Source organism: Pteronotus mesoamericanus, unplaced genomic scaffold (assembly GCF_021234165.1).
Source record: "Pteronotus mesoamericanus isolate MK-2021 breed Mesoamerican mustached bat unplaced genomic scaffold, CSHL_Meso_final contig_134, whole genome shotgun sequence".
NCBI lineage: Eukaryota > Metazoa > Chordata > Mammalia > Chiroptera > Mormoopidae > Pteronotus > Pteronotus mesoamericanus.
The window spans coordinates 4,806,020-4,814,434 of record NW_026555061.1 but is presented as its reverse complement, the minus strand read 5'-3'; the positions used below and the strand labels follow the sequence as shown (position 1 = coordinate 4,814,434).

Sequence of the window (8,415 nt, the reverse complement as noted above, 5' to 3'; positions counted from 1 at the left end):
TGCCGCCCTTATCGCTGAAACACTTGTCTGGGCATCTGATCCCAGGGGTGACGGGGGAGGGTGGAGTCAGCTTTGCACTCGCCCGCTCGCCCGCTCGCCTGCGGCCTCGGAGTGGCCGGCCCCCACAGAGGCCTCATCCCTGGAACTCCTCACCCCCTCTAAGGCTTTGTCGGGAACATGGACGCACAGGCAAATCCTCCCACCCGTGTTTGTTATTTGCAAAGCACTCCCACGTCCAGCTTTCCCATGGCGGTGGGGGGTGAGCTCTATCCCACCCAGGAAAGAGGAGAGGGGTTTCTCTTCATGGTTTCCCTTCCCACCGAGGCACAGTGCCTAACACGGGCCAGCTGAGGATCCCGAGCTGCTGTGAGCCTGTAAGGAATCAGCACCAGCATTTGGCTCGCGGAGTTTCACGTGGCCCGGAACGCGTCACCAACGCAGCTGTGGAATCAGCCGGCTCCGGTGAGTGTGCGTGGGTGGGAGGAGGCAGGAGCAGTTGGGCTGCTGGGCTCCTCTGGGTTCTAGAACCGTCTCACGTTGTGGGGGCAGCCACTGAGCTTCCGGCACCACACAGTCGTCTGACCGGACACCGACCACCACCTGCCCGAACGGATGAACGATGGAGGCTGGGACCCGCACGTGCTGCTGGGACAAAATTGCCCCGGGATCGTGAGGTCTCTCCTATGGGAGAATTTTTAAATTGGCCACTAAAGCTAAACTCTAAAGGCCACTTTCGCTGGTCAGTATTTTACAGTCTGAACAAAAGTTGCGCTTTCTCTCAAGTCGAAATAACTGCGGTGAAATCCATGTTTGGTTGTGGAAGTCCCGGCACGTTAGAAGTAAGGCGTTGGCGCCAAGGGGCACGTGCAGCTGGCGGAGAGGCTTGAACCGGCGTGCGGGCCTGCTCCGGGGGTGAGCAGCCTTCTGAAGTCGTTAGGTGGCGCAGTCCCAGTCTGTGCGCACGTGGAGCGGGGGAGGGGCAGGCTACAAGGCCCCAGCCATGGACCTGCCCGACCAATGGCTGGCACAGAGGGTTTTGATCCATTCTGGGCAGAGGTGACTTCTGGGAAACGGCTTTACCTGGTAGCCAGTCTCCGCAGGGGTTAAACTGGTCCATGGACACGAGAGGACGTTCTCCCAGGAATTGTGACCGGAGGGTGTTGTGGCCCACGTTTCCGGCCCTGGCAGGAAGGGGCAGGTGGCTGGGTCCCTGCTCTTCCCTGCACCGGCTTTGTGACCTTGTCCAAGTCCCTTCCTTCGCCTCCAAGGCGTCCTCTAGAGCTAAATGCTCTGCTTTGTTCACGTCTCAGAGGCGGTTACAGGATATTCGGTAGAGAAAGGCATCGCTGACGAGAAAAGGAGAAAAGTGTCCAACGCAGCCTCCGCCTCCTGATGTGAGCCGGTCCCATTGCTCTGCACGGATGCTATCGGGCCGTAATCACTTAGATTACAGGGACTGGGGCAGCGTGGAGCCACTCGGAAAAGGCGTGTGATGCAGGCCGCCCTCCTCCTGAACTTAGAGGGAGGGGGGAGCCTGGCCTGGATGGGAGGATGTTCGGGGCCGGGGAGGTGGACCTGGCGCCTTGGAGGAGCAGGGCTTGCGTGACAAGAGAAAGACCGAGAGACCAAGGTCCTGGAAAAAACCCTGTAAGGAATTTGCCGAAACAGCTCACAGGTAGGGTTGCTGGAAACGAGAACAGCAGACTCAAATGAGAAATCTGTGGGCCTCGTGGTTCCGCGGGGTTGTACTTCATGGACCCAGAGAATACAGCTCAGAAGGACACTCCAAGTCTAACGGCCACCCGGAGCCCCGGCGAGGAAACCTTCCCTTCCGTTACCCTCACTTACAAAAGGACGTGGGGCTCCTGCAGATTGTAGAAATGGCTTCAGGATTTAGAAATAGTATATAGGCAAATAATAATACACTGCAAAAAACAGAATGACATTGTTCTGCCATCCCTTCCCCATTTTGACACAAATCAGCAAGAGCTGACACAGGCCAGCGCTGACCTATCAAACCCGTTTTACAGGCAGAGAAGCTAAGCCCCGGGAGACAGAGTTGCCACGTGCCTTAACTCCCCCGGGTGCTTCAGTTAACAGAGCCCTTGAGCAAGAGCTCTGTAAGGAGCAGGACGTGCCTCGCTTTTGTTTGCTGGGATCATTGGAGGAGGCGGTCGTCGCAAAGACCTCTATACTTTCTCGTTAGCTTTAACTCCTAAAGTTTTCTACAAGCCCTAGAACCTCAGAATTGTGGGATTATGGAACGATGAAGGCGAAACAGGTCTGGTCTGTCTCCCCACATGCGTGGATGGAAGCCACAGAGATGGACCCACGGGTGTTGTCACCGATACCTGATGTGGAGCTGGACGCCTCGCCCGTGATGAACCCCTGAAGCCATGTGCTGGCCACCAGGCTTGCAGGATGGCCACAAGCCTTCATCGCACCGATGAAGATGACTAATGGTGGCGGGCGAAGCACATCCTTTTGGAATTTTCCTGTATTTGCTGTAGGAGCACATTAAATCAGGGATAATTGAAAATGTTACCTAGCACATTGGTATCTGTGGAAGGACTCCCAAGTCAACTTCCCAAAAGATCCGTGCGCTGAGCTGCTCTCTAAGGGGCTCTGAGGATGGAGGTGAGCGGCGTCAGGGTGCAGGACACCCCCGGGCTCCTCTGCTCGGGGCGGCCAGACACCGTGGGGGTCTGTTTAGCTCTCTCCAGAAACAGAGTGTGGGGGGGGCAGTCCAGGGTTCCCCCACGGACAGGCGGTCATTACTCACCACACATTCTGCTAAAAGAAGCTCTGTCTTTGTTTCAAAGACAGGCTTTCAAAAATAGCCTCTTTTTTGGCCCCACAAAGATCCAACACAGTTGGTGGGGTGTACAGGCACCCAGGAGAGAGACGAATTCGCGTCTGGGCCACCATGCCAGGTGTCTGGCTGGAGTCCGGGCGCTGCTGGAATGGGGGAAGGAAGGAGAGGCGGGAGGCCAGCGGGTGGGGGCGGGGAGAAAACCAGGGTCGGGTGGCCTCCAGATTTGACAGAGGAGGCAACAAACCTGGGGAGAAAGTGATTTACCCCAAGTGTCACAGCTGGTGGGTGGGGTGTGGGGCACGGGGCTCCCAGGCCTGTGCTCTTGCTTCCCAGAAGCCGCCAGTGCCTCTCGGCTCTGTGCTCACAGTTGCATTTCGGTGGGTTTGGGGAAAGCGAGCCCACCCCGGGGCCGGTTCCTGGAATGGTGGCTGGATGCGCTCAGGGGCCAGCAACCCCCTGGAAGGGTCTGTCCGCGGGCAGCAGGACGGCAGCGGGGTACGACCCAGAGGTTTCCGGTTGCGTTGGTTGGATCTGCGTTGTGTCCAGCGGGAGAGGAGCCGCCCGTCCTGGACTCACAATGACCCCTTGTCCTGTGCAGGGTGGCGATACTCTGCGAACACCCCTCTTCAGAGTTGTTGTGGGATTTTCATTCCCAGGGAGAAACGAGAAATGCAGGCCTACCCAGAGCTGGAAGGGAGAGCTGGAGAAAATAATTTGTTCATTTTGTGGGGCTGGAAAGGGAGAAAGAATATCCAGTTTCTTCATTTAGTTTCCCTGGTTTGGGCAAGAGGCTCCAAATGTTTGCTTCCTTCCCTGTCCTATGTTTAGAGGACGAAGAGGGGGAAAGTACTCTTCCTTCATTTTCACGTCAAAATGTATTTTTCCGGGAGCCATATAGTGAGTTGCGGCATGGCCGCCCCAAAAGATATGTCCACATCGTCAGCCTCGGCGCTGAGACTGTGACTTCCCGAGGGAAAGGGCCTTTGCAGATGCAGTTAAGGGAAGCGTCTCAGGATGGGATCATCCAGGACTGCCTGGGTGGGCCCCGGCTCCAAGGACAGATGTCCTCGTAAGAGCCTCGCAGAGGAGAGACAGAGGGGGAGGGCCGCAGGAGGACAGAGGCGGGGAGCGGGGTGGCCCTGCCGCAGCGCTGGGGCCCCTGCAGCCCCCAGAAGGTGGAAGAGACGGGGCGTCTCCGAGAGAGCCTCTGAAGGGCGCACGGCCCTGCCGGCACCCTGACTTTGGGCCTCTGGTCTCTAAGCCACGAGAATACATTTCTGTGGGTGCGAGCCACACACCTTGCGGTTGGTTGGTTCGCAGCAGCCGCCACAGGGAGCTGACGGCACAGTGACAGGAACGGGGTCTTCCGTGCACTGTCTCCGGCTCGGCACGCTCCACTCCTCGCTCTTCTCCAACTTTCAGTTCTGGTCAGGAGGTGGCCAAAAGCTTTCTGATGGTTGGTTTGTGGCTTTAGCTCAGGGAAGATTAGTACAGAAGCGAACAGGGAGAAAGCAGGTAGAGTGGGCGAGCCGTCATGACAATCAAGTGGCAGCAGCCCCCTGAAAGCCTCGGTTGACAATGGACTTGTGAGGGGGACACCTGAGAGTCAGCAAGATTTATTCCCCCTCTTAGGAACTGTCCATTTCAGCGTCCACATTGGAGGTCTTATCACTTTTAACAGAGGGAAGGGAAAAGGAAGGGCGAGCAAGGAAGGAGGGAGGTCAATATTCTCCCACGGCTGGGTCAGCAGACGCTGTCCAAGCTTTCTCGAACAAGATACAGAGATGAATGAGTATTGTTCTGTAGTCAAAATACTCAGAGGATTATGGGGAAATAATCTGTATCTTTTACAAAAGAGTTTCCGTGGATACTGTTGAGTTGCTAAACAAGAAATAGAAGACAGGCTTTGTGTAAAGTAGGTTCTGCCTGAGAGCGGTAACTTTCAACATGACTGAAAGTGGAAATCGTGAGCGATCGGTCAGCTTTGGCAGGGGGCCCGGGGTACAGAGAGGTCATGTGGAAGATGGTTGTTTCCCTATCTTTCCTTCCATATCGTTTAATTTTTTCATGTGCATCTATAATTTTAATTAAATTGTTTGAAGTGAAACTATTCAATAGTAAAGTATATTTTCAAGGTTGAAGTTGGGGGAGCGTGAAGGAGGAAAGAAGAAGTAGTCAGCGCGGAGTTGGGCCCACCCGCCCTCTGTCCCTGCCCTGGTGCCAGGCGCCTGCCCCCAGAAAGGACAACTTGTAATGGGCTCGGGAGCCCTTGGAAGGCTCCTGGTATCCCTGAGCCCCTGGTTGTGCCTGCATGCGAGGGCCCACACTTTATAAAGACGCCTTTGGCAGCAGCGCGGCGCTTCCGTGCCAGGTCTGGGCTTGGATGGCAAAGCTGTGTGCGCAGGGAATAATGGGGGATTTCCAGGGGGAATAACCTGGGATGCTTTCTCCGTGACCTGGCTCTGCTGGGAGGCGCAGCGGCTCCCGGGCTCTGTCGAGAAGGCGCTGCTGGGGTTAACGTCTGTAGCCAGCGTAGTGCATTGCCCACATGCGTGGGCCTGCAAGACACCCAGGAATTCAGGGTATTTTTGGACCCAGGAAGACTTTTAAATTTATTTAGAAAAGAGTAGAGGATAGAGGAGACATTACCATCCAGTGTTTTCTCTCCATCTCACTCCATTCCATTTACAATTCATTTTGAAACAGATTTTGGGAGGCTATTTTAATTCGCCAGGGCTATGGGCTGTGCCTGTTGAAGACCACAATAGAGGAGCCTTTTCTCTAGGACCGGGGGAGCCTGTGCTCAGAAAGGCAAAGGGCTGTCTGTCGTGCAGCCCTTTTGGGGGTGGAAATCCTACTTTATATATTTTTGACGATGTTGACTCAAGAATTCAGGCAGGAGCCATTCAGCATCTAGAAAGGTAAGGTGGGCCTTTTCTAGGAGACTCGGGAGCCAGAAGGAGTGTGAAGGACATCGGCAGTGACCCGTGGTGTTCCTCAGGACCCAGCCCAGGTCCCTCGTGGGCAGCTGCCCATCAATTTGCAGGTGGAGAGAATTAGGAACCTGGGAAAATCATCCCTAATGTTGATGAGGACATGGAATAGAGACACACACACCTGTGAAGGCCTGCGAGCCCTGGCTCTAGGCTTACAGACCTGGGACTGAATCCCAACCCCGTCTCTTACCAAAGGTTTATTTGTTCTTGTCTAAACCTCAGTCTCTGAGTGAGGAAAAAAAGCGGTGTGCACAGAGGGGAACATGTGCAGCTTTGGAATCTGACAGACTTGGACTTGAGTCCAGCCCTGCACTCTTTTGCGGGTGAGTCAACTCTCTGCAAACCTTGGTTTTCTCTCCTAAAAGTAGGCATAACAGTTTAAATGAGATGAAGTGTGTAAACATGTCTGGGGCATTCTAGTTTCTATTCTGCCAACAGAGGGAAGAGCCGAGGAAGGAAAAACAAACAAATAAACAAATATTCTGCCAACAAACTGGGGAAGGAGGAAGAGGGAGAGCAGGTGGGGAGGGCTGGGAGAAAGAGAGATCAGCAGGTTTGGGGATGTGAGGTGAGAAGGCTGAGTCGCTTCCTGAATGTCCAGAAACCAGAGTCCGTGGACTCCGAGGCGGTACGTATTGGGGCGCCTTTGCTGCGGCAGTCCCCGCCGCCCTAAGGTCAGCCGCTGGAGCTGTGGGTGGTGGAGCTTGCCCAGGGAGAGTTTGCAGAATGAGAAGGCTGATTTGCACAGAACCCTGTGGAGAGCCCTCGTGGAAGGGGCAGACGGAGGGCAGGAACGCACCCCGAGGTCTGAGCAGCAGGCTTTGGGACCTCGCAGAAGCCACCGTGTGACGCTTCAAGGAGGAGGAAGCGTTTAATAACATCAAAGGCTCCTAGGAAGTCAAAGGAGAACCAGGTCTTATCCACTGGACATCGCCCAAAGGAGGTCATCTTCAATGACCTCGTCCAGACACTCCTGGCGGAGCGGTGAGTGCGAGCCCAAGGCGCTGGCGAGGAGGGTGGGCCGTGCCCAGAGGAGGGGAGTGGCTGCAGCTCCGTGGGCCTCGCTCCTTCTTTCTTTTCCTGTCCTTTCCCCTTATTCTTCCCTGTCTCCTTCCCCCTTTCCCCTCTGTACAGAGACCTAAACATGTTTAAATTCTAATTAAAAAGAAAAAAAAGGCATTGAAGACACAGGCAAGCAATGTGCAAAACTTCCATCTGCTGCCCAGATGGCTCCCTCACGGAACCGGTAAGGTGCCAGCCGAGTGGCCTCAGCGAACGTCTCTTGGGTGCCCCCCGTTCAGCACGCCTAAAGCTGATTGTCCCCCGTCTTCCCCATCTCTTGCTTTTCTACCCTCTTGCCTGGCCCTGCCATCCCTCTGCACCGCCGCCCAGTCGGCCCCTGTGGGTGGCCCTCGAGCCCGCCCCGCCCCGCCCCGCCCCGCCCCGCCCCGCCCCGCCCCGCCCCGCCCCGCCCCAGTGCCATCCTCCTGTCTCCTTAACACCCCCCTCTGTCAGTCAGTCTCTGCCACCCCCACTGTCGCTGCCTGGTGGAGCTGCCGCTTGCCCTCCCCTGGACCACGGGCAGAGACTCCTAAGGGGTCGCCTTGCCTCGAGTCTCATATCCTTAAAGGATGTTTCTCAACGAAGCTACCCTGTCTTTCACTGGCTTTCTTCCCACGCTGGGTCCCTGCGGGAGGAGGCATTTTGCAACCTTCCAAATGTGACCTGTGGCTTCCTGGCGTTCGCCTTTGCACGCTCCTCCTGCTCCGTCTGCGAGGACCCCCCCCCCTCCCCCGTGTCTCGGACCACTCATGCCGTGGTCAGAGTCCCGGGCAGAAGCGGCCACGCCCTCGTTGCGTCTCTGGTGGTCCAGCCCGGCACCCTGCTGTGGTTTCATGGGCCCCCTCTGCCCCTGCCGCCCTAGAGAGTAAGCTCCTTAACGGCAGGGGTAACGTTTTACATGAATCTCTGTATCTCCAGCATCTGGCCCCACAGCAGGACCCAGTGAATGAATAAATGAGCAAATGAATGAACAATGAAGAAGACAGGGCGACGTGCAATTGCATGGACCTTATTCTTTGTCACACTTGCGGTTCTCTAGGGAGCCACAGAGCCACCAAATCAAAGCCATTGTCCAGGCCACACTTTGCTCCTTCACCCCCCGGACACTGTCTCAGGCCTCAAAAAACCAATTGCTGTGTTTCCCAAAGCAGGCTGCCAGGAAATACCAGTCCTTTAAGGTGCTCTGTGACAGAGGGACCCCACGGCCAAAGCACCAGTGCTCCCCTGCGCCCCTCTTGCTGACAGCATGATGCACTTTAAGGGCTCTGAGAAGTTTTACAGTAAAAACGTTTAGTTTGGATGCCAAGCTTCCCAGACTTACTCGAACCCGTTTTTCCCTTCAAGTCACACCTTGAAGTCGGACTGTCTCTTTGATGTCTCTGAGGTAGCCTTTCACTTTACCAATGGTCGGGGGGGGGGGCGGGGGGAGCATCCTGGGCGCGCACCCCCGCTGACTGCTCCTCAATTCCCATGCAGTGGCTTTCAGTGCCACCGTCCGAAACCAGAAGGGCACCTGACAGTTTTTGCAAAACCCGTTTTCCA

The 8,415-nt window shown here is 55.8% G+C and overlaps 1 long non-coding RNA gene across 1 annotated transcript; it reads left to right on the top strand.

The window, feature by feature from the left end:
• Positions 1 to 352: 352 nt before the first annotated feature.
• Positions 353 to 6,797, top strand: LOC129088032 (uncharacterized). Its single transcript, XR_008530960.1, has 3 exons — positions 353 to 462; positions 6,034 to 6,134; positions 6,560 to 6,797. It is a non-coding gene; the product is annotated as an uncharacterized LOC129088032 (long non-coding RNA).
• The last annotated feature ends 1,618 nt before the right edge of the window (positions 6,798 to 8,415 follow it).